Source organism: Rattus norvegicus, chromosome 2 (genome assembly GCF_021556685.1).
Source record: "Rattus norvegicus strain SHRSP/BbbUtx chromosome 2, alternate assembly SHRSP_T2T, whole genome shotgun sequence".
Classification (NCBI taxonomy): Eukaryota; Metazoa; Chordata; class Mammalia; order Rodentia; family Muridae; genus Rattus; species Rattus norvegicus.
Window position 1 is genome coordinate 241,645,577 of NC_141535.1, and position 25,936 is coordinate 241,671,512.

A 25,936-nucleotide genomic window follows, 5' to 3' on the forward strand; every position below is an offset into this window, starting at 1 on the left:
CACACACACGTGCACACACACACACACACACACACACGCACACACACAGCCACACAGGCACAGAAAGGGAAGGTTGGAGTGAAGAAGACAGAGAGAAACAGTAAAAATGGGTGCAGAAAATGTCCTTTTCTTCCTGCAGAGAAAAATTTAAATATTAAATGTAAGGCTTCAGGTTCATATAAGATATCTATTCCGTAGGTATTGATTGATTGACATATATTTGTAGATAATATTTTAAATAATACTTTAAAAAGATTAAAAATTAAATTTTCACAAGTTAATTTTTATGTGTATTTTGTTTGCTTGTATTGTCCAGAGAGTGTTTCTTAGATCCTTGGCTTCAGATTATAGTCCTATTAGACAAACACGAGTTCCAGCTAGTGGTCCAAAGGACTCAGCCTAAGTTACAGAGAGACCACATTAGTGTCTGACACTGACAGAATGTCGGATTTACCCGGATTTTATAGTTTGTTTTACATGATGTGTGGCAGGTTTATTCATGGTCCTTAGTTAAGAAGGACAATTGCATCTGCGGTGGTCAATAGATGATTAAGATAATTATTCCCACAAGATTCTAGTACAGTGACAAAAAAGACACCCAGGGAAGCCATAGCCGAAAAGGAAATTCAGCAAGTTTGTCTGTATTGCACTCCTAAATGTTGAGCAAACACTGTGTAATGTACTTCTGAATACTGTCTTTCTGAAACTCAGAAACAAAACGAAGGTCATCCATTCTTCCTGGCTTAACCCTGCATCAGACATGACTAAGATTCAAAATACATGGGGTTCATCCTGACCCAGATGTCGGGTATTTTTTTTTGTTTGTTTGTTTTGTTTTTTTGTTTTTTTGTTTTTTTTTTTTTGAGTGCAATTGTGTGGACATTTGGAAAGCACATCATGTCACTAGCTTTAACTGCAGCTTTTCAATCCAAAGCACGCACTTACTCAGTTGACAGGTGGCAGTGGTTGCCACGTGCTGCCCTTGGGTGCCACTCTGAATGTCAGTGCACATGTTCTGTACCATTTAGGGTTTCCCTGACCTTCGGTACGTGACCTTTCTCTTTCATTGCTGGGTCACATGGTGATTTTGTGCTGTGCAATTGCAGGATGCTTTCTAAAGTAAATATAATATTTTGGTTCTCAGGAGTGGTATATAACTTTGTCAATACTTCCACACCATTGGGAACACCTATTTGTCATGCAGCTGTTGATAATTGTTACCTCTTTGAAGTTTTTTTTTGTGTATGTGCAAATATAGTAAATCATTAGTGATATTAACATTTTTCACATTTTGACCCTTTGTATAGGTCTTTGGGAATGTGCTATTTCATTTTCTCATGGGTTATCTTTATATTTAAATTACTGAAGCATGTGTGTTCAGTAATTTCTGTGTGTTCAGTATAAAACTTCTGTAACAGAAGTTGAATTTATAAATATTATCGTTCACTTAATAGTTTTGTATTTTTAATTTATACTACCCTGTTCAGGATAAAGTGCCAAACAGGATAGAAAAGAAACTATTTGACAAGTCCATTTTCGTTCTTCACTTTCTTTTAAAAAAAGTTGCCTAATACATAATTATGAAGCTTTAGTCTTTTATTTTGCAAATATTTGCCCTGATATTTTCAACAACAATCCATTTAATAACCTTGACTTATTGAATAATTTTGATCTGTGGTATGGACAAAAGGAGTAATCTCTCTCTCTCTCTCTCTCTCTCTCTCTCTCTCTCTCTCACACACACACACACACACACACACACACACACACCTCTCTATCTCTCCCTCTCAGCTTACAATTAATAATGAGCAATTCTCCAGCCGGCACAGAGTTTTTCTTATTACAGCTCAATAATGACCACATTTTCCACCTGGAATGAGTTCTACAGATGTGCCTGCTTGCTTCAGATAGATATCACACATACAGTACATTTTTAACTCTAATTTAACCAGTTTGGTAATAGTCAAAGCACTCTAGGAAATGCTTAATTACACCTACCACCTTACTATACTATAACTATAATAAGAAGGATAGATCAATCCATGGATGAAGAAGTAGATAAGGGGTGGTAAGCAGGGTACTGTGTTGGGAGAATCTCTCACTATGGTTTGGGCTTGCTCTCTTCCTACCGTGTGGATGTGAAGGTGGTTTAGAAGACTTGGTAGGTCCGATCCCAAACCGCAAAGTCTGAGGCTTTATCATAGGCATGACTGATTTTGCGAATTCAATCTTAGTTTTCTCTTCTCTGGAGAATGTACAGTAGTACAGAAAGGAACATGATTCATCCCCACATGGTCTTTCCAGTTACCAACTCATCCGGAAGCATACCCCAACTGCAAGGGTTATCTCACTGGAAGAAGACCTGTCTGATTTCCCAGGAAGCTACAAAGTTCTTAAGTTCTCTGAGTATAGATCAGATTCAAGGAAGAATCCCTTAGCTCTTAATCTTTGGCCACTAGTAGGGTTCTACTGTTCCCAACAAAGACCCCGTCATCATGCACAGAGGCATAGTACCAACTGGATGTGGTGGTTTGAATAGGTATGGTCCTATAGATTTATGCTTTTTAAATGCTTAGCCATGGGCAGTGGCACTACTAGGAGATGTCGTCCTACTGCACGAGGTGTGACCTTGTTAGAGAAAGTGTGTCACTGTGAAGGCAGGGCCCAGAAGTCTTAAATGTTCAAGCTATGCCCAGTGTAAAACATCTGGTCTCCTTGATGCCTTCAGATCAAGATTCAGAACTCTGAGCTTCTTCAGCAGCACCATGTCTGCTTGAATTCTGCTACGCCTTCCCCCACAGAGATAAGAAACTAAACCTCTGAAACTGTAAGCCAGCCTGAACTAAATGTTTTCTTTCATAAGAGCTTCCTTGCTCATAGTGTCTCCTCATAAGAAGAAACCCCCTCTAAGACACTGTATTTAGGCTTTAAAAGCCAACAAGGACATGGATTTGGGAGGAGGTCTAGGAACAATTGAGGAAGACGTGAGATGAATAGTGAGGTATTTTCTTGTATAAATTAATGAAATTCTCAATGTTAATGAAAAATTAAAATGAACTATTGCTATAATTAGCAATGCCACTAATGTGACTGATACGTATGACATTCATGCCACCATTCCTTCTTGTTATTACTAAGATATGAGTGATATAGTGATTTCCAAAATTTTGTTACTGATACTAATAATCTAAAAATTTTAGTGTTTTCTATATATCTTATGTTTTTGTAATTATATTTCCAGTTAAAGTAGCTAAAATCTTCATTGTATCAAATTTTCAAAATTCTTTTTTTTCTCTATTTTATAACACTTTACACTCTAATCAATTGTATTTCATTATGATTGCATTGAGGTGCGTTTCACATTTTTGAGGTTTCTTGTGATAAATTGTAACACAGTTATACGTGAGTGTTTTGCTTTAGTAATACAAATATTTTCAGTGGCAGGCTTTCCTGTGAAAACTGTTTGAACTGCAGACTGTTGATTTGAATATTCTGTGTTTCGACGTTCTCTTATTTGAAATATTTTTATTTCATTCTAGGGTTTCCTTGAGCCCTTCCTGTTTAGGAATCTGTTGTTTAATTTTTAAATATTTACAAATTGTTAGTCCTTGACTGAGTTTCAAGTGGACAGAATGCTCATTTTATATTAATTATTCTTGCATGAATTAAGCAAGACTTCCGGCCAGCAGTATGATGCGTTCTTTCTAGCAGGTTCACCTTCTCTAGAGTGGAATGGATTAGCAATTGCTCTTGTTGGCTGCAACAGATGTCTGTTGGGTCTAGCGGGTTTCTCCCTTTAATCAAAGATTTCCTTTGATTTTGTTTTGTTCTTATGTATCTGTGTATGTTTCTTTGTATGTATATGCATGTGCGTGGGTGTCTACAGAGGAAATCAAATACCCTGGAGCAGATGTGAGCTGCTTCTGTGAGTCCTAGGGACCGAGCTGGGTTTTCTTGCAAGAGCAGTGAGTGCGTTCAATTACTGAGTCTCCCTCCAGCTCAGAGCAAGAATTTCTTATCAAAAATTTTATTTTCTATCAATTAGTGAAAGTGCAGTGTTATTTATAGTAACTGTTGTCTATGTCTTTTCAAAATAATTTCCAGGTGTTTTGAGCTTTTATAATCATAGAATCCTTTATAAATGTTGTGGCTACTAACAGAAAACATAGCTTTTTAAAATGTCCCCTTTTCTCTGTAAATTGCTCTCTTAGCTTGCAGTACTCCTTAACTGTAGTGTAACATTTTCTGTCTCCTTTTGTCTCTTTGTTGCTGTTTGCATTTTATGATTTGGTTTATCCTTCTACCTCCTACCTAGTTGTGTATTTATTTCTACTGTGTGTATTAGCTGTCTGATACACAGGATGAGTAACTTTAACATTTGAGTTATCTGATAATATCTGTATCTTGATTAAATATTTCATCTACTCACATTTAATATTATTATCTTGAATTTTAGTTTAATATATTTGAAAATTCTATAAATAGTCAGAAATCATGGACTTCCCACCTTCTCCCTTTCATTTATTATTTTTTTCTTAGTATGGATTTAAATTACTGTATAAAATCACAGGATAGAAGCCTTAGAACCTTTGATTTAGATTTCTTGCAAGAGGGTCCTTTTACCTACGTCTAGATTTTTCAAGTACATTATTTTATCATGAGTTTGAATAATAGTCGATGGATATATATTAGATCCCGGCTCGTCTATCTCTGTCTCTCCCTTCATTCTTCTCTCCATCCATATAACTCGTCACTCTGATGTCTTGGTACGTTCCACTGTTCCACAGTCAGAGAGCCAGCTATTAGATTCCAAAACTTTCAAGCTGATTAATCAACATTTTTCTAATAATGACATAAGGTCTAAAATCTTTCGTATTCTGAAGCAATATGAACCTTGGCAGGGATAATGTTTTATTCTTTAAGGTGATTCTGACACTTGAGGACCATTTAGAGTATCTCTCTCATTCTACTCTGAGACTCTCTGGTCCATTATCGGATTATTAACGTGAGTTTCATGTTGCTTATGGCCTCCTCACGACCAACATCTGGATAATTTTCATCAATACACATAGGGATGAACATACCCTCACTCTGCACCAAAAAGACACATTCTCTTAGGATGAACTGTGAAGAACTCTTTCCTCTGAGTAATTCATATGTTCTCCCATGATGCCACAGCTGCCAGCCTCTCAGAGTTTCATTTCTACTCTACAACAAGGTCTCAGAGTGAAGACCAAACCTTTCTTTCAAGCAGTAAGATCCCTGTGGTACAGTGTCACTGAGCTTAGAATTAACTCTTGCTTTATAGCTACTCAGGTTGTTTCTGCCTGTTAAGGTAGAGTGAGGGGGATTTGCACACTGCATAATTTCTTGTACTTGCTGAGATAGAGTAGAACTTTATAAATAAGTACACTTGCACTGTATATGTAAGCGTAATTTCTTAAGACTTTAAATAGTGATGTATGTGTATGGAGGTATGTTTTATAAAGCAAATTTAATTCAATGGAAAATTACTTTACTGGGCAAGAATCCTACAGTACGGCTCATATAAAATTCTATTTCTCTAGATTTTTCTTTGTAAAACTTTGAAATTAAACTCTATAATTATGCATAAGAATATTTCAAATATCAGCAATGAATAGAACATGACTGTGTTGATAAAATATTTCCTTATTTTCATGAACCATAGCATTCAGGACATGCTACATAATACATTGAATTAGATTACCTAATGTCATTGATCTTCAAATAATGACAACAACGTTAGAGAAAACCCTTAGTCAAACACATAAATAGAACAATATGAATTTGCTAAAGTTTTAAAAAAAAGCATTGTTACACTACCATAAATTTTTATTTTTTAATTTTTCAAAATTATACAGGATTATTTTATCAGTATTTTTAAATCAAATGTTGTTTTTTCCTGTTATTATTATGCTATGGTTTGGATATGGGTTGAATTTATTTTCCAAAGATCAAGGGTTGGAATTCTGGCCTCCTACACAGTGAGTAGTGGGAAATTCAAAAGGTAAAGAAAAGGGAAAGACTATTTGGCCACTGGAATTATACCCAGTTCTGCAGAGAAACAAGTTAACTCACATGATGGTGTTTGAGAAGAAGCAAACATGATCTCTCTGGCTTTCAGTCTCAAACTGTGATTTCTTCCACATGTGCTCCTAAGGGGACCACAGCATGGTGATGCTATCCATTAAAGCCTATCATCACCGCTGAGCAGAGACTAGGACTGGGCTCTTAGATCTCAAGACTTTGAGCTAAACAGAGATCTTTTCCTTATAAGCAGTCCCTAGTAGTCATGTGTGTGTGTGTTTGTGTGTGTGGGGTGCTTGTATGTTTTGTGTGTATATTTTTCAATATTGTCTTAGCGTGTCCATTGCTCTGAAGAGACACTGTGACCAAGGCAACTCATTTAAGGACAACATTTAATTGGGACTGGCTTACAGGTTCAGAGGTTCAGTCCATGATCATCATGGCAGCCTGCAGGTAAATATGGTGCTGGAGAAAGAACTGAGCATTCCCCATGCTGATCTGAAGGCAGCCAGAAGGAGGCTCTCTTCTCTACTGGGCTGAGCTTTGATTGTATAACTCAAAACCCACCTCAACAGTGACACAAATCCTCTATTAAGGTCAGATCTCCTCCATTAAGGCCACATTCTGATATTGCCACTTTCTGTGTGCCAAACATATTCAAACAACCAAACTATGAATATATATGGTGGGTAGGTCATGGAGTGGTCAGATCTGGAGATAGTTTGGGGAATGAATGAATGAAATAAAAAACAAAACATTTACCAAACTCCCAAAAAGTATCTACATATATAAGAGTGGAAATAGATAAAAGCATAGAAAGGCACTAATGGGATTGAGAGGGGGAAATATGGGATGAGTAATAGAGACGTGGTGGACTCAGCATACAATATATAATCATAGGAAAATGTTCATATGACACAGTATCATGTACAAAAAATATATACAAAAAACAGCCTGAATTTTGCAGCATGTGGTGGCAAATACCTCTACTTACAAAATTTGAAAGGCAGAGACAAAGATCAAAAGTTCAAAATTATGCTTGGCATTCTTTTCCAGAGTGAGGCAAGCCCAGGATGCACCAGACTCTCTCCTATGTTCCTCGCTCCTCACAAAGGTTCCTGCTATTTGTTGCCTGCAGACTTAATCAATCTAAGAACATATTCTCAGCACGAGGAATGACTGAATTGTTCAAGGCCACAGTATGGCTCACGGATACATGTGAAAGTATTATCATACAGTGAGTAGTGGGAGGTGGGGGTCAGTGGATAATTAATCTAACCATTCTGAATCTCACTCAGTGATTGGACTTGACATGAGATCTAGTTCTTTTTGAGGTAACAAAAAGAACTTGCTTCCTAAGCCCCAATGGAGCTACCCACTCACCAGACTTTTCCACTGGCATTGCCCTCTTTTTTTATTTATTTTTGACCACTGGTTCTCCCCCTGCCCCCAACTTCTACAAGTAGTTCACTATTCACCTAAAATCCATTCTCTCTCTCTCCCTTTGTTCCTCTCCCCCATCTCCTTCTCCCCTTCCCCTTCCTCTCCCTCTCTTCCCCCCTCCGAGATCTTTGTAGAAAGTAAGCAAGAAAAGAAAAAACCAGAAAAACAAACAAACAACAAACACATAAACCAGGACCAGGATAGGGCAAAGCAAACAAAAGAACCAAAGAAAAGGCACAGAAACACACACACAGACATAGAAACACACATTCATTCACATAGAGTTCTCATAAAAACACAAAACTAGAAACCATAATATATAAGCAAAACTATAAAGGTTTTTAACAGTGCAGACAAATCATTAGGATACAAAACCAGCTTAACTTAATCTATGATTAAGGTTTTTTCGTGTTGGCCGTCTACTGCTGTGGATGTGGCTTTCCCTCAAGTGTAGTTTTCATCTCTGTTTAGAGTGATATTATATAGGCTTCTTGATCCATACTCATTTTCTCTAAAATAACTATGGCATATTCCATATAACATGTCAGTCTTCCTTCATCTGTTGCCAACATTTTATTCCATTTTCATGGTAAACTGTGTGTTCAACATCTATATTAGTCTACATAAAATTAATTTTATAGGCCATGGATTTGAAAGAGAGCAAGGAGTGGTAACAGTGAAGGGTTGAAGGAATAAGAGAAAAGGGAAATGATGTAATTATTCTATAATCTCAATAAAAAGTCATGTTGATTATCCATGTTTGGAAGTCAGCAAGAACTCCCACGTTTTTCTTGAAGCATGTAACATTTTTCTTCTGCCCAAAAATATTTTTTGCTGGAAGATGTATTTATATACTGTCCTTTCGGATTAATTGGTAGATCGAGAGTTCTCACCACCAGGAAGAAACAAAACAAACTGGAGGGTTCTGGTTCCTTGAGCAGTCCTACTATCTTACAGAGAAAATGCAGAAAGAACTGAAGATTTGTGAGATTCTGCATGTTGTAATGACTATTTAATCCTAGGGTATATGGAAACCTGGGTAAGGTGCAAGGAGTTTAAATAAAAACAACTGAGAAGAAACAGTCTCAGAAATAGGTAGTTCAGGAGAAAGTAGCTTCTGGACACTGGCATTGTAAAGCATGTGTAGCATAAGCTAACACCCAGAGCTTGAAAAAAAAATTGTCCGATATCAGACAAAGCAGTTAATTTGAGATGTCAAATGAAATTTTCCTTTAGATTGGAAGAAACCCTTAAACATGTACAATAGAACATCTTTGTTTCTGAGCTCTGTTACAAACATGGTGACCACGGAGGTGACAGATACGTAAGAGCTCAGGGAATCAAGATGATGGCTGAGGGTCTGCTGTGAACTTGGATATCCAGAAGGGGCTTCCCCAAGCAAATGAACTGACTAATGTTACTTTCTGAATGTGTCTGTGAATGGTATTTCTCAAGATACCTTGGCAGGGATTGGTATAGAGAATACAGGCATGAGAAAGCTAAATGAGACCAGGTCTCATATGTAAGACAATCACTCAGACATAAAATATGTGCAGAAACCCCAAACAAATATGCAGAGAGAGTCATTCCTTTTAGACCTTTGTTACGACTGAACACAGACGGAAGGTTTTCCTCTCGTAAAGCCAGTTGGAAGCACATTGTTCTTCTTATAAGGGGATCACAACCTGCAAATGCTAATGCTAATCCATCTTTCTTCATATGTAACAGAAAACTTGCATGAAAATAAAAGTAAAAAAGCATATGTCGGAACAAAAGCCCCTCTTAGGTCTCAGTAATATTCCCCCAGGCTCAGTTCCCCACAGCACCATGGGATAGGATGGCACTTTCACGGTTTGAATGACAATATCATATTATATTCAGAAAAAAAGAAAAAACCTGTCAGCGAAATGTAGACTATTCACTTTGTGAATTTAAGGTTCTTGATTTGAATGAACGTTTCGCAAAATGCTGGAGAGAGAGAAGCAGAGGCGATGGCAGTGCCGTCGTGGTGAGTTACACAGGAAAGAAGAATTACAATTCCAACGTTAACTGAGGAAAGCCAGGGAAGTGGATATGGTCTAGAGAAGAACGTGGCAGGTTCTCTTGGAGACTGAATGGCAAATACTTCAAGCTGGCTCCATGCAGCCCCTTCTCTGGGTTTCACATAAATTACAGTAAAACCTGCCATCTAAGCTTTACCTGCACAGCCAAGTGCCTGGGTTCTCCCTCTACTTCCAGTGATCCATTTGCAAATACAGATGCAGTAGTGGATTTGCAGGAAAGATGTTAAAACACAGACTCGACGAAAAGAAAATAAGGAGATGGATATTTAAGCGACTAAATGACTGAAAGCAAGAACAACACTAATAGCTCTACAGTTCGTTTGCCAGAAGCATTTCAGTTGGGAATTAAAACATCTGTAAATGGAACACATGTGTCATAGAACTTAAGCGGACCTAATAGGGTCATATAGATATGGCTCCATAAATGATACATTTCACTCCCGATATTACTGAATAAACTTTTCCATTTCTTTTTAAAAATATTCTATTGTGACATATATATATATATATATATATAAGATATTTTGCATATATCTACCCCACTGTCCTCCATTTTCCCCCTTCCAGCTCCTACTAATTTCTCCCTTCCAAATGTTCCCCCTACTAGCGATGTAACTTTTTCTTTCTTAATGGTTTAAGAACAGGTCTCTAGAGACCAGTAACAGAGTAAAGTACATTTTTACTTTACAAATATTTCTCAAAATTTCTCCATACAAAGTTGTCTGTATTGTGCTTAGTGATAGGGCATAATTCTGAGGTATTACACTTAGACAAACATTTCTTCCGTCCTCATAGGTGATAAATCTTCAAACTTGTACAATTTTGTTTATCCCATTTGTTGGATAAAATTACAGGGACAGAAATGATCAGTATATGAAACTGTCAATTTCTTAAAACTTTAAGTTTAGATTGAATATATTGTGCTAAGACCCATGAAAATTAATTTCTGTGGAGTTCCTTTCAAACCAAAGTAATTTAATGAAGTGGCTTTAGTCACCAATTTAACCAATGGTTTTTTTATTTTTTCCTTTTTACCACTTACAAAATTGCAAAAGTAAGTTAATAAAAACATCTATTACTGTTTCTAGTCTATTGTCCTTAAATATAGCAAAGAATAAAATGCTATCATAATAAAAGTAGTATATGGGCAATATACTTTAGACTCAATTTGTTTACAAATGAGGACGCATAGCTAACTAGAAAAAGGCATGTGTATCTGGAAGTAAAAGATCGAGTGAAAGAGGTACATATAATCAAAACATATGTATGACATTTTCAAAGAAATAACAAAATACTTATTAAAATTGAGAACCATTTAGGAATGAAGGGAAGAAGTTATTAATATATTCAGAAGAATATTCAGACATCATATCTTGGACAAATATTTAGGATTGCAAAGATTCCAAACATGATCCATAATCATAGACAATCTACTTTGTGAGATTATATCCATATGCTTCAGGAGCACTAGAGGAGAAAATGACAAATGAGCCAAAAGGACAACAGGTACAGTAAGAAGACTAATTGAAGTGGAAGATCAGTGACATAAGTGGGAGGGAGGGCGAACATTGTCAGGAAAAGATCAGATAACACACAGACAGACATTAAGTTTATGCTTTGAAGGAAAAAAGTGCTATAGCCGCGTAGATAAATGGTTGAGTATAGTTAAATCACAGACTTCAAGTTCTCCTCTTTTGCTGTGTCTTCCTTGATGGCACCCTCAAAGATTGAAACAACGTTTCTCAGATTTCATTGTATATACATTTCAAGACATAAACCAACCCTTGACCCCATAGATACTACTTGAATTTTACTTGGAATGTGGACCTTGTAGAGACTTTTCTTTTGTCCTAATCAGTTCTATCTGGCCCAGATTGGACAGATGCGTGTGTGTGTGTGTGTGTGTGTGTGTGTGTGTGTGTGTGTGTGTGTGTGTGTGCGCGCATATTTGCATACTATAGCCCTATTGCAGATCTTAGTTAAGTATATTATTGATCCTCCTAGCTTCAGTCTTGAGACATATAAAACATGGCTTCAATGTAGTGTCTATTTAAATAAAAAATATTATTTCACACAGGAAAAACCTGACCTTTTAGAAATTTCAGAAATAAGTATGCTTTCTAGGATGTCTTGCTAGAGAGCCAAGGACATTAGTCGCTAGAGCCTTTATCTACGTATCAATCTCTAGATCTACATCACTTTCTCTCTTTATGTGTACATACATTTTTATCTGTACACCAGTCTATCATTCACTGAATAGTTATAAATGCATTATACTGTGTTGCTGCACCCATGTTATATATAAGCTACTATTCAATACTGAAATTTTCACATTGATGAAAATATGAATATTGTTTAAATATGAAAACTTCATCATTTTATTTCATGTATATTCTTGGCAATAATATTGTAGCATGCATCTTTTTATTTTTGGCAAAGGGTTACTGTGGTCACGTATAATATTTATAACCATTGCCTCTTCATTGTTTAAATTTATTTAAAATAAATAATACCATCATCTATGTGAGAACCTCTGTGAACTCTTGGTAATTTCATCTATTCTTTTATACTCAAACCTGTAGGGTAGCATTTCCTTCCCTATTTTGTCCAGAAGACCAATTATAGAGCAAATATAGTTCATTTACACAAACTATGAAAAACGAGGCATGATTTGTCTTTTACAAAACAAAGAGAAAGATGGTTGCTATGCAAGGTGTCATTTGAACCAAGCTCTGTCATCAGTAGTGCAAACAGAATCCATAAATTGCGTGACAATCTGCCAAGATGTGTGCAGACAGACATATTGCCACACTGCTATAGAGCACTGCTGTTTAGTTCTTTTGGGAATCCAGCTGGGGCATACCTTCTTGTACGGTCCCCTGGTATTTCAGTGTGAGCTTCAAATGCACTGTGTAAATAGTCCACTGAGCCCTAGTATGAGAAGAATGCTAGCTACATGGAGATTGCAGTAAATGGTACCACAATCCCCCATGTGTATCAGCCCAGTCTGTGAAACATACTGATGATGGCCATTACCAGTACTGAATCTCCTCTGAAGTCCTCGAGATCCCACAGAGGGCAGAGTACAAACCCCATCCAGCAAATTGGGAACAAAGCCAATATGTGCACAACTGTAGACTAAGTATTTGAATGTGACTGACTGTCCTTTGATAATGCAAAGAAAGCCTTTTGTACCTGTTATTGTGACATATTGAAGAAGGCTGAAAAGACACTTGGTGTTGGAGTTAGGGCCCAAGAATCTAAGAATTATCACTTTTATTCTTGTTGAACAATGTTTCTCCAGGAAAAATATTTGACCATTGTTTCATCTTCCTCTTCCTTCTATTATTATAATTATGTATTATTATCATTATTATCATTATCATATCTATCTTTTTGCTTGGTTTTCAAGAAGACAGAAGGGTCTTGTGTAGAGCAGGGATAGGATGGAGAAGTGGTCCGCACTGAGGGATGTGAAAAAATGCATGTAACCAAAGCATCACAATTTCTTGAGCATTCTTGACTACCATGTTCATAATCTGGCTGGTTAGGGAGTGATTTATACCTAACTCCATTCCTATGCCTACAACATTTATTCTTTGTAAATATAACTGAACCTAATTTGACCTAATTTGTCTCCTCATCATTGTCTCTTCTGAACACAGTCCATTCTCACAAACCCTTGTAGAATCCTTGATTTTGTGACATTAGTCTGATAATCAGTATTAAAATCAGAAATATCATCCATACCACTTGAAAATGTTAATGCTACTTGTAAATGCTCCTCAACTGGGCTGTAAAGAGGGTGGTTAATTGTATTTGTATGTCTTCATGTACAGTTTCATCACATGTAGTAAAATTAATAAAATAATATGAACACAGAAAGTCTCCTTCTCCCTTCTACCAAAGGTTGTCGGATAAAAACAGATGCATTCATTATCACTTTCATAACAAATTTTTACTCCACCACCACACTGTGTAGAAAATAATATTCCCAAGGACTCCAGTCATATATCTATACACTACTATCCTTCCTATGCATTTATTTTTGTTCTGGATAATTATCAGTTATCAGTCATACAGTCTAATATTTGCTCTTAAAAATATGCATTTGACTGTTCTTAGAGCAAAAGTCCGGCACTTGGCCTGGAGGCTGTGATGGGTAGGTTTAGAGCAGAAGTCGTTCCATGACTCCACAGATATGAACAAAGCCCCGGAGTTGGCCTATGTGGTGCTGTAATTTTGTTTTCTCAAACATGAGGTAATTATTTACTTACTTTTGTGTTCACATGAGCCGTGAAAGAATTGCTGTGGAACACATGAAAACACATTGCGAGTGTACATTGTGAAACCTCCTCTTGCTAAGTATTTTTTTAAGGAAATTATCTTTTTTCTTAATCTGTGCCCCCTCCTGGTGAACAAAGATTGCAGTGTCCACCTCTTTAAACTCTAGTTGTGATGCCTTGCTCAGCAGAGTGCTTAGCAACATCTCATATCTCAATGAGTAGCAAGTTCTGACAAGGAGTTCTAAGAGAAGGGGAGTCTGGGAGCAGTGGAATTAACAAGTTGAAGTCAAGTAGTAGGCACAAGCTGGCAGCCTAGGTTCTGCTGAGATGACTTTGTAGTCTGTGTTTTCTCTCTCTCTCTCTCTCTCTCTCTCTCTCTCTCTCTCTCTCTCTCTCTCTTTCTTCTATGATAGTATAAGTTCTAAAAGTTATGTGGATAGATCATAGGTTTTCTGAACAAAGTCAGAAAAAAATTCATGAAGGTCAGTTTTTGCTCTCCAGAGATCTCCAGACAGCTCTGCTCTCATTGGAGAAAATTCTAAAGAACTCCTATTTTTCTCTGCTAGCTCATCCCATGTTATCATTCAATTATTTATTCCAGGTTCCCTTTTGATTATCCTATGAATCAGCATCCCATGACCTTAGCCCTTTGATTCTTGGGAGATAGCAAGCCTACATTTTCTGGTAATATTGTAGAAGATTTCAGAGATCTGCCTGCTTCTGTTACACACAGATGCTAAGCAAACTAGGTAGGACTTTGTCCTGAAATTACCTTCCTTGCTGTGACCCCAGGTTGACCTTGAACTCAAGATTCTGACTGTCTTTGTACCAGCCTGCTTTTGTATCTTTCTGACAAGCTAGCTCATTAATGCAGCTGCCTTTGTTCCTTTAGATTGTGAAGCCCCTCAAAATTCATAATGCATCCTTTTTTCATAGTTGTGAGATTATATATTTTTGGATTTTTCCATTTAGCGCTCTTTCCCATAGCCTAGAGTTGTTTTGAAAGTCCCAGTGTTTACCATTTTGCCCAGACTTTAGCCACACCTTTGCCTCAGTGACTTGTGCTATTTCTAATTCTAATGGAGTCATTAACTCCTCAGAGGAATATGAAATACATACATTATTATACAAACAAGCCTTACACCCACAGCAGCCATCAGCACTCCTGGAGGCTCAAACCCCGGCTCTGTTTCAGGGGCAAGAACTATGGCAAAACCTGCTCCCCCTCCCACACCCCTGCTCCCAAGATCATGCCAGGCTTGGCAACTCCTGGAGGCTCACACCTGGGGACAAGAAACACCACACCTTTCTGTCCCCACCAGGGCCATGCAGGGACTAACAGGTAGGCAGGACTGAAAGAGTTAGTAAAGAGTTAGCTGTTTTGAAGCTTCGAAGGAATGCATTTTCAATAAGCTTCAGCAGGGTGACTTAAATAAGAGCAGGGAAAAAATGTTCTTCAAGACTCAGTGATGCCACAGGTAGCAAAGGCGTTTGAAATTCAATGTTCTCAGGTGAAATTCCTTTACAAAGCCATTCTTGATGTCACGACTGTGTTTAGGAAACAAAATCCATGGCTTTTCAGATACAAACAGAGTATTTTTTAGGATTTTATTTAATTTTTAATTACCTACAATGGTGGGGTGGAGGATGGGCTCTGTGCACATCAATGCTGTGCCCACAGGTACAGAAGATAACAATAAATTCCTGTGAGCCACTGGCCTGACATAGATGCTGGAAGCTGAACTCAAGTCCAGTGTAAGAGCAGTATATGCCTTTATCAACCCAGGGGTCTCTCTAGGCCATTTTTTTCAGAGTAAGTGGGACTGAATTCATTAACTGTGCATCATGAACACTTTGAAGGATGTATCTGGAAGGGTCCCCACCATTTCATTGGTATACTTTGGGGATAGGAAATTAAATCTACCTGGACTTGGTTCAGAATGACATAAGACAATAGGAGCTATTAATAGTAAAAACAACAATGAAATCCCATTATAAGTTCCTTAAAATCACTAAGTATTGTCTTTAGTCTAAGGATAATTACTTAGCAAATAGAATTTTGCTTTTTGACAATGTTCAGTGATTGCTATAAATTACTGCACTTAGTTTCATAAGTTCTGAATTTCCTTTGGTAGAGTTTATTTGATCTTTAAGATAAACTCATTTCTTTGGTAAAAATGCTGTCTGGATTTTTGTATTAACTGTAATATTTGATAGTAACATAAAAGATTTAAGAAATGAGTTAATGAGTAAAATATATTATTTATTTTATACTTTTCTAATCCACACACATGTGAGTTTTTAATTTGTTGCACTGACCAATGTAGTATATTTTCAACTCATTGTTGCAACTTGACTTACAAGAGGAACTTCATAGAATATTTTAAAGTCCTATTACTGTGAAAATTTATGCAAACTCCTATGGAAATGTATACACCACATTCCCTTCATCTGTAATGATTCATATTTTCTTGTGAAATTCTGGCTGGACCTCATCGTCAGTATATATTGCCTCTCTAGGGTATTCATTTTATAAAATACTTTGATGACATTTCATAAAACAAATCCTGGTGTTAATTTAACGCTTCAAATGACTTAGGAATTTTAAATAGTACATTTAGGTCTAGAAATGAAATCTTCCTGCTTAGTCCATGAGAGCGAAGGAGAGAAGGTAGAGAGTTTTTCAAGAGTTCTGAATTAAAGCAGAATTAAACAAATATCTAAGTTTGTTTAAATTTGACTCAATTTAAAGACATACCAATGAGAGGTTCAATACAAGGTTTCAAGTTCTAAATAAAAAATATACATACTTATTAGTATACATGGAATATTAATTTTCCACTCTAAATTACAATTATGGCTTTGAACACAGGAGATGAAATAGTCAACTAACTACAAAATGAAAACTCATTTGTCCTGAATATTTTTCCCCAGTGAATTTTGGAACAGTCTATGCAGTAGATTTTTTTTTCCTTTCCCTCAACTGGGGAAGAAAAAACTCTGAAGATTATCATATTAAAACACATATGGCATAAGACCTCCTTTTACTTACCAAAAATATTTTTGACAGGAGAGGGAAAAGGCTGGAATTTGAGAGGGCAATTTGACACATCGCTATTACATTGATTGATTTCATAAAACCAGTGAACTCTTTAAACATTACAGTCTATTCACTTATCTCCTTGTAGACTTCACCAGATGGCACCCAGCAAAAGAGGCAAGCCATCAATCATTCTGTGTCTTGCCCAGTACTCTCCTGTCCCACTTTCGTGTGTGTGTGTGTGTGTGTGTGTGTGTGTGTGTGTGTGTGTGCGTGCATGATTCTCAGTGCCATTTGCCACTGTGGCAGCTCCACAAATCCATTTGCTAAAACAGACAGCTTCAGTTGCTTGACAGTTGGCCCAAGTTTCAGTCTCTCATGAGAATAATAAAGTACATAGACTTTTGTCCACATGTTCATGTGAAGAATTGCATGTTTTACCAAGGGAGCACGTCAAAGCATTTATGTGTTTCCATTTGGTGTGGGTCTGTTGCAACTCTATCTACAGGTATAATCTGTGCGCATCTGGTCTTGATGTAACTTCATCAAGCACCCTGGATGAATAAAGTCTTGCATTCAGAAACATCTCTAAGATTCTGACAATATGCATGAATGAAGTTCAAATATATCATGACGTGGCCTTTCTGACACTATCTGGTCAGCCACTTGATCACAAGCCACTTCACTTGTCTGAATTACAAGTCTTCAAGTGTGACCTGTCCCCCAAAGGATTCTTCCAAAGGACAATTTTAGGTACATATTAGAGGAGAGGAAACAAAATGCAAATGAGACATAAAAGCTACTTTCATTAAGTTAATATAAGTCTAAACTCTTGGCTAATATTGGTTTGTTCTTAAAAGCTTCTACTAGTCTGAGAAGATGGTATCTAAAATGGTAGTATGCGGAAATAGAGAAAGCATAAAGATCAACAGAATGCTAGCCACTTGGAATTGATGGTAAACTTACTTCAACCTGAAGGCAACATAAGACTATTGGGAGCTGTAGTGAGATTCTTGTGTAACCTCGTTACTTAGCCCCTCTGGGTGTGTGGATTGCGGTATGATAAAACTTTACCTAGCAGGTACTATCTACACATAATTGAATATATACCATATTTGTCTTTCTATTTCCGTGTTACTTTATACTAGATGATTTTTTTTTGTCCAGTAATATCCATTTGCTTGCACATTTCATGATGTCATTTTTTTAACGGCTGAGTGATGCTCCATTGTGTAAATATACCACATTTCCTTTATCCATTCTTCAGTTAAGGGACATCTAGGTTGTTTCCAGCTTCCGAGTATTATGAATAAAGGCTTTATAAACATACTAACCTTTGTGATAGGATATAACATACTTTTCAAATGCTAAATAAAATAAATTATAAATACCAGTGAGTATTAATGTTTAGAGGAACATATTATATTGTTTTTAAATGGAACTTCCTTGTGTCTTTAGAATAATATAAAACATTAATAAAAATAAAGTGTACTAAAATATATTTGGATTCCTATAAGGACAGACCAACATTTTGCTGAAAATATATAACACTTACATCCATTTGTATGTATATTTAAAATCAAATAAACTTGATGGTTCCACAGTTTTACAGAAAATGTAATGACATTCTTGGAACATTCCTATATGGTAGAATTTTAGATGACAACCAGGCAGTTTAGAAAATGGTGTATTTCAGACCAAGCACACAAAGGCAGACTGATTTCATGGACTCCCTTGTGTTCCCATGTAACGGGGAACTGTTAGAAGTTGTTCTCTCAGTACCATAACAGCTACTCATCTATTGTGAGCTTCCCAGGGAGCTGACAATTCTACTGAGAAAATCATATCTTTTGTAGCTGGAGCAATATCTTCTCAGATTTCATCAATGTTAATAAAGTATGTGAAAGGAGAAAAAATCAACACGCCTTAAAGTTGAACCTGAGAACCAAAACCAGACAGAGTTACAAGGAAATAATCTAGATCATTATCGGTGGACATTTGTATTTGTGTAGTAGGTGTTCACCCTGATGTTTTTCTGAATAGCATATTTTAATCATGCATGCATGCATTAGTGCTGGGAAAGAAATCTCCAGAATTGCTATGTCTCAGTTACATCAGCTTGCAGTGCACACTCAGGCCCTGAGTGGATTCCCGAGATCCTGACTATAACCTCAGATGACCAATTAACATATAACGAACAGTTAACGCATTGACAATGTTTTTTCTTTTGTGTTTTTCCCCCTTCCTGCTAAAAGAGGAGGCTTTTAGTGCTGATGACATAATGTCCAGATGGCTATGTTTAGAAGAATTGGTAGAAAATAGGAAGTCTCTTCCAACTAGAACCCTTGCAAGGCCGACTCATTATTTCAGTCCCTGGAGGGAAAAAGTGATCGTTTGCATCATTGCTAAAGTGTGAAATGAGAGCTATGTCTTTAGCACTGTTTAGATTTCTAACCACTTGAAGGATAGCAAGTGTTCTTTTTCTAATGTCAAATGAAGACTTAGCGTCACATCCTGAGAATGACTAAAGAACAGCATTTTCCTTCGGGTGCGGGACATTTACTTATTTATTATTCATTTGTTCATTGTTCATTTTTGTTTTAAAAAAAAAACCAAACAAAAAAGCCCAAAACAACGAACACAAATATATTCCCCTGTACATCCCAAGCCTTCGAACCAACTGGGGTAAACCGCAGTGGGAGGACCATAGCGGATGCTCTGCTTCACGGGAGCATCGAAGCTGCAGCGGAGTGATGGGCCACACAGAAGGACTGAGTGTGGCTCACTCCTCCCAACATCCGAGCAGAACCGCCATCTCAGTGGGCGTATAGAATGACTCCTCTCAGTACTCAAGCAGCAATCTCCTGTTTTCCTAGGTAAAAGGTAATCTTATAGAAAAGTCAAAATACACATTTACACCAACACCATTTTGTTTCTTTGAATTCCGTGCCCCCTTTTAGAGTGGTGACAATTATGACTGAAGAGATGGCTCAGTACGTAGGAGCACTGGGCACTCGTAGGAATTCTGGTGTCCTCATCTCACCGCTCTGCAACTCTACTTCTAGGTCCTCTGTCACCCTTCTCTGATTTCTAAGGCACATGGCATACACGTGGCACACAGACAGACTTCCAAAGAAAACACCTACACGAGTCAAATACTAACACTTGTCATTATAACATGAGTGAATTTTGATATAAAAGGGAGCAGCCTTCTGACATTTCTAGGGGACAATCTCACAGCAAAGTCTCCCTTCACCTGGCTCTTACAAACTTTTTGAATAGCCAGCCCTGAAAACTATATTACAATGGTAACATTATAATGTCTGAGCAGGTCTTATTTATATATTAGGTGTATTTAGGAGCACACACACATGCGTATACACATTCACACACACACACACACACACACACACACACACACACTTGTAATAATAACTAAAAATGAGAGAAAAAAAGAAGCGATGAGGTTGAAAGAGAGCCAGACGTGAGGAGGTACATGGGAAAGTTTAGAGGGAGGAAATAAGAGGGAGAAGTGATTTAATCATAATCTCAAAAAAAATAACTAAAAAGAAACCACAGAGAAAACTTGAGGGTCTCAAGCCAATGTGATCTAAGCTGAGTACGAAGGCAGCAGACACTCCTGACAAATGTCTCCTATGTAAACAACCTTTCTCATTTGTACAAATGGCCTTTAGGTGCTTGATTTCCATGAACCCAATGTTGTTTATTCTTCTGCAGAGAAATACTTCAAGTCCTAGAAATATTTTTAATAGCCATCATTTACTTAGAAAACGTATACTGCCTCCAACATTGTATTCCTGCCCTTGGTAAACTAATGGTGATAGGGAGAAGCACAGTTCCAGCATTAGATATTATCATGCATATAACCTTTATTTCCATGAATACAGTAAGAGAGTTTGCTAATAGAAGATGCTGCTTCATTTTCACTTTCAAAGAATGTTCTTGACTGTACAAATGTAGCCAGTTGGAGGAAGAGTCCCAAGTGCAGGAACAAAACTCAGAGACTTACTTGCTCCCACTGTAAGGTATCCCTGAAAATTAGCAAGCTAACAGCCATAATGCACGCACAGAGGACATTGTGAAGACATATGCAGTCCTCCTGTTTGCTGCCTCAGTCTCTGTGAGCCCCTGGGAGTCCTGCTCAGTTGAATCAGTGGGACATGTTCCCCTAATATCCCTACAGTCCTTTTTCCCATTCTTTCACTGGGTTCCCAGAGCTGAGAGAGAGAGAGAGAGAGAGAGAGAGAGAGAGAGAGAGAGAGAGAGAGAGTGTGTGTGTGTGTGTGTGTGTGTGTGTGTGTTTGTGTAGGGGAGAGCAATGGAGACCTACATTTTAGACTTTCACTCTGAAGAAAGACATAATTTCTCATATGGCTCTGTCCCTGCTCCTATGTGATAACAAATGAAGCCTTTCTGATGATGACTAGACAAGGTACTCATCTATGAATATAACAGATACCTTCAGGATTATTTTATTGAGTGTGTGTGTGTGTGTGTGTGTGTGTGTGTGTGTGTTCACATGCACACGTGTGATGTTTTCTTATATTCAGGTTTCTGTGCTATCCAGCCCCCTGTTCCAGGCTATTTGGGCAGTTTACTGCCTGGGACCCCTCTTGTGCATCATGTCAAACATTAGTTGGTCACTCCCACAAGCACCACCATTGCCCCAGAATATATGACCAGTGGACTGATTGTAGGTCAAGAGTTTGATAACAGAATTGGTAATGAGGTTTCTCTTTCTGTAGCCAGCAAGATACCCCTGTGAACAAAGGAACATTCTTAGAATTTCTTTCCAACTATGTAAGAAATAGATTCTCTATCCTTATAAATATATGTTAGTTCTATCTTTGTAAATGAGTAATCAATTTATCTTTCCTTCCCTTAAAAAATTCAATGTTATAGTAAATCTACAAATGAACCTTCACTTTACAAATTGTCATAAGCATCTTCTTACCCAGTAATGAGTACTAAACCTTTTCATTTATTTATTTGTTGTTTTTCCCACGGGCTTTTGACAAAGGCAGTTCCTTGGGAGCACCTACCCTTTTCTGGATAATATCTCTTCATTATTTCCATGTTTAAACTCCATTCTATCTTTCTTCTAAGATAAAATTTCAATTCACAGTTCTTGCATTATTGCATTATGCACATGTTAAAAAAAATCTTGCTTTTTCTGACCTAACATTATAACATATCTGTAATTTACTTCCTTGGGACATTTACCACTCTCATCATAGTGTAATAGTTCTTTTCAAAAACACAGAGCATGTTTATATGCCTTATTTCTCTCTTGAAGAGGCTCATGTCACAGTTTGTCACTGTGTCACTGTATTTAACATGGCAATATATATGTACATATACATACATATATATATATATATATATAAAACAGTAAACATAAGGAGACACTCAAGAATGAATCCTCTGCATTTCCAAAAGTCACACAATGATATGAACAGAAAATATAAAGTAGAAATGTAATTTCATTAAATACAATCATTTTAAACTAGTCTCTAAATAGAGTAATGAGTATTTATTGTAGAACAAATTATTTTTGTAAAGAACAACTGTATGTCCCCTTATCCTTATCCCCAATTTGATTTCCATAAAGAGTTCACATTCGTATTATTTGAGCAGTTAAATATTTTAAAAGGGAACCATCAATATTTTGTATTTTGATGTTCTTTTCATTTAGGGATTTATTAACTTGTTTCAAATTCTTAAAAATATATAATACTAAGGTATTGGTAGTATATTTGACTAAACTACAAAATCTTGGACAGCTTTGGAAATCCTTAATTTTGAAAAGTGCTATGACCAATCTCAGTTGCATATCTCACTGCTATGGCTTTCCTGAGAAAGGGAACTCAGTGGTTCCATATAGCCAGAATCTCACGAAATGATTTACACCCACAAAACTAGCCCTACAGAGACGAGAATGAAAGGAAGAATGAGTGTATCTAAGAGATTATGTAAATAAAACAAAGGGCACCAAGTTATTGAAAAACAGAATAGACAAAGAAGAACACAGAGAACACAGAAAACAATCAGCAAAATGGCAGCAAGCAACACACACCTTTCAATACATTGAGCATTAGTGCCTTCTACTAACACCCCGGACATTACTGGTTAAAATTTGTATAAATATACTTTGTTACTGGGTTAAACATGATGACATTTTTTAAGGAGCTTTTGATTTAAATAAGAATTAAACAACTATTGTGAAATCAAATCATTCTTGTGTTAATTCCTTAATATTTCCTCAATATATCTTAAAATTATTTGAACCCTAAGATAAGAAGCCATTGTTGTTTTTTCCTATAAACTTTGATAAAAATAAATCTATACTAGCATTGGAGTAATGACACCACAGGAGAGACTTCCACACATTGTGATTTGTTTCTGCCATAGAGCTTCACAGGGGGAGATTGTGCTTTGAACAGCTATTGACCTTCTCAGACCAGCCTTTCCAAACAACGTTGCATACTCAGTGTAGATTCTGTCCTTTCTCCACATTGTTTCTTTTGCTGGAAAATTAGAAGACATTTTCAAATCATGTGTAGATTATCTCTCTTTCTGTTAGAACACTTTACCTCACATATCTTTCCGACTAGGAATTATTCCCTATTGCAGGTTTGTTTTATGGGGCAAGGTGATTTAATTATTAGAAGGTGAACTAGCTAGGGTCCCTTTGCATAACCTGGAATGTATCAGTATAGGAGGAAGAAGTAGACTAAGAAATTAGCAAAGGGCAGGGACATAGAGAAAAGTATAAGAGGAAGAAATTATATATATATATATATGTACATATATATATATATATATATATATTCTCTTAAAAAGAAAAGGCTGTAGCTGTCTTTTTGGGAGACTGAGTGTTGAAAAATTTCTTACTTGTTTCCCCGCTCCCACTGTGCTACACAAAACCGTGGAAATGGGAAGAAGTGTGCTTAAGCATTATGAATCTGCTATCAGAATTTCATGGTTTTCCATGGTGAGATTTCATGGATTTTAATAACATGAACTTCATTTTTATCAAATTTGAAGTGTTATAAATGTATCCATGGTAATCTGATACTCTCATTGGCAGAGATTAATAAAATGTTATTAATAAAAGCGAGATATATTTTTCCCTCTGACATTTGAGATGATGGAGTCTTTGAGAATTTAGTGGATTGTGCCAAGGTTATGAGGCAGAGAGATCTTCCAGGATTATTTGAAGCCATATTTATATTATGCAGAGATAACTCTCCTTCTACTATACTAGGCTGCCGGTTAGGAGAAACTATATATTACTGCTTGGCGAAACAATAAAAGGATGGAGGGGAATATCTCATTACTGAATATTCTTTTATTATTCAGTGACTGTTCTTTTATTGCATAGTTAATTTTTAATATATATTCATGTGTAAACAAGGTTTTTTAAGAAGATAACCTCACCAAGAATAAATTTTGCATTTTAAAGCATTTGAAAGGCTCTAAAATAGACCATAAGATAAACAATAATTTTTAGTGTGTACAACAATGATAAATCTTATCTACTGAGCAATATGAAGCCTCCTTGAAAACTGAGAAAAGGAACTAGATGTGCTTCCTAAGATCCATTTTTCCTCAGAAATTGGGCTGTTATTACTGGCCAAGATGTTGTATATATCTTTAAGGACTCATTATTTCTTTGGAAAATAGATAGTTTGATAGGTTGACCCAACAGAGCAGAATTCGATACAGTTTAAGAGTCTGCTGGATGCCATTCTCATGCTAAACACAGAAGACAAAGTTGAAGACAGTATGTAATGACATATTCACCAAATTCTTATGTTGTGGCCAAGATCAAGAGAAAGATAGACAAGTCTGAAGCTCCTATGCGTGGGATGGCTCTGTAGACTGAAAGTGTGGCTTGTCCAGACTGCATGTTTTAAAAAATTTGAACTCTGTTGTTGGCCCCAAAAAGTGTAAGCTTCAAGAGGTTTAGGCCTGTGATATCTTTGCTTGGAGCTAATGAATGACACTGCTACAGCGGTCCAGAAAAGTACAGATATTCCTCCAATGAAAGAAGTCGCAAGTTCAATTTGGATGTAAATTTTTCTTTTCCTGTGCTGCTCAAGAAAGACATATTACCGCTTTACACAACTGTGTGCATGTGCAGTCATATTCTAGCTTCTGCGATGACCAACATCATTCTTTATAATATTTTTGGTTATTAACGGTTACAACTTAAAAATTCTTGTTCCAGAGACTTTTTTTTATAACGTTACTCATATTTATGTTTTCTGGGCTGGCCATTCGATATTAGATAACCAATTTGGTGTGTTTTTCCCTCCAGAATATTACTTCTCCCACTCTCAACATTCTTTACATGGATGTAGGCCTTTGTAGGGTTGAGGTCTCATTTTAAGACCAGTAAACTCTTCAAGCCAGACGTACTTTCACAATGTATTTAAATGGGGGTAGTCACAGACCCTAAGTAGAAGAACAGAGAAAAATTACACTATTGAAATGATTGCACACTACTGATAGCACAGTGTATATAACATTACAAAAGATGGGGAATAAATCTTTAAATGGAAAATACTATTTATTATTTAAGAACCCTCAACATGTCATGGAATGCATTAGAAGGATCCATAAACGTTTTTACCTAGGTGCTGAAGCTACATCTTTTTCCTCATAGAGATACGGGAGAAAGAGGACAGGCGAGAAAGAAAAGTTCTGTAGCTATTCTAGATCAAAACCATCTGTCTTTGGCCTCAAATTTCCATCTGCCAAGTGAGACAAGATATTATTTCTTATGAATCTAGTCATGTAACCGGCTACTCCCCCAAGGCTTCCTCTTGTCCTTTTGTTTGATCTTGTATCACGTGTAAGTCCAGCAGGTAACCATTCTGTGGGTCTTCCTGCATTTAAGCTTATGTTCCAGAATATATAAAAACTCATGCATTATCCTTGATTCATTCTTAAAACAGGGAAGTGCTCAATAAAGACTTTTCTGCCATCTATCTCCCGAACAGAAATTTATTTTCAGTCATTTCTTTTCT

General features: G+C 36.7%; 1 long non-coding RNA gene across 3 annotated transcripts in view; it reads right to left on the minus strand.

Moving 5' to 3' along the window:
- Window positions 1-19,416: 19,416 nt before the first annotated feature.
- Window positions 19,417-25,936, minus strand: part of LOC108350139 (uncharacterized) — a 68,943-nt gene continuing 62,423 nt past the window's right edge. For 2 of the 3 annotated variants that reach the window (XR_015672691.1, XR_015672690.1), the window contains exon 3: window positions 24,233-25,361. This is a non-coding gene — a long non-coding RNA (uncharacterized LOC108350139). Of the gene's footprint in view, window positions 19,753-24,232; window positions 25,362-25,936 lie in introns of those variants that run through there. The other variant, XR_015672692.1, reaches the window with a different exon arrangement.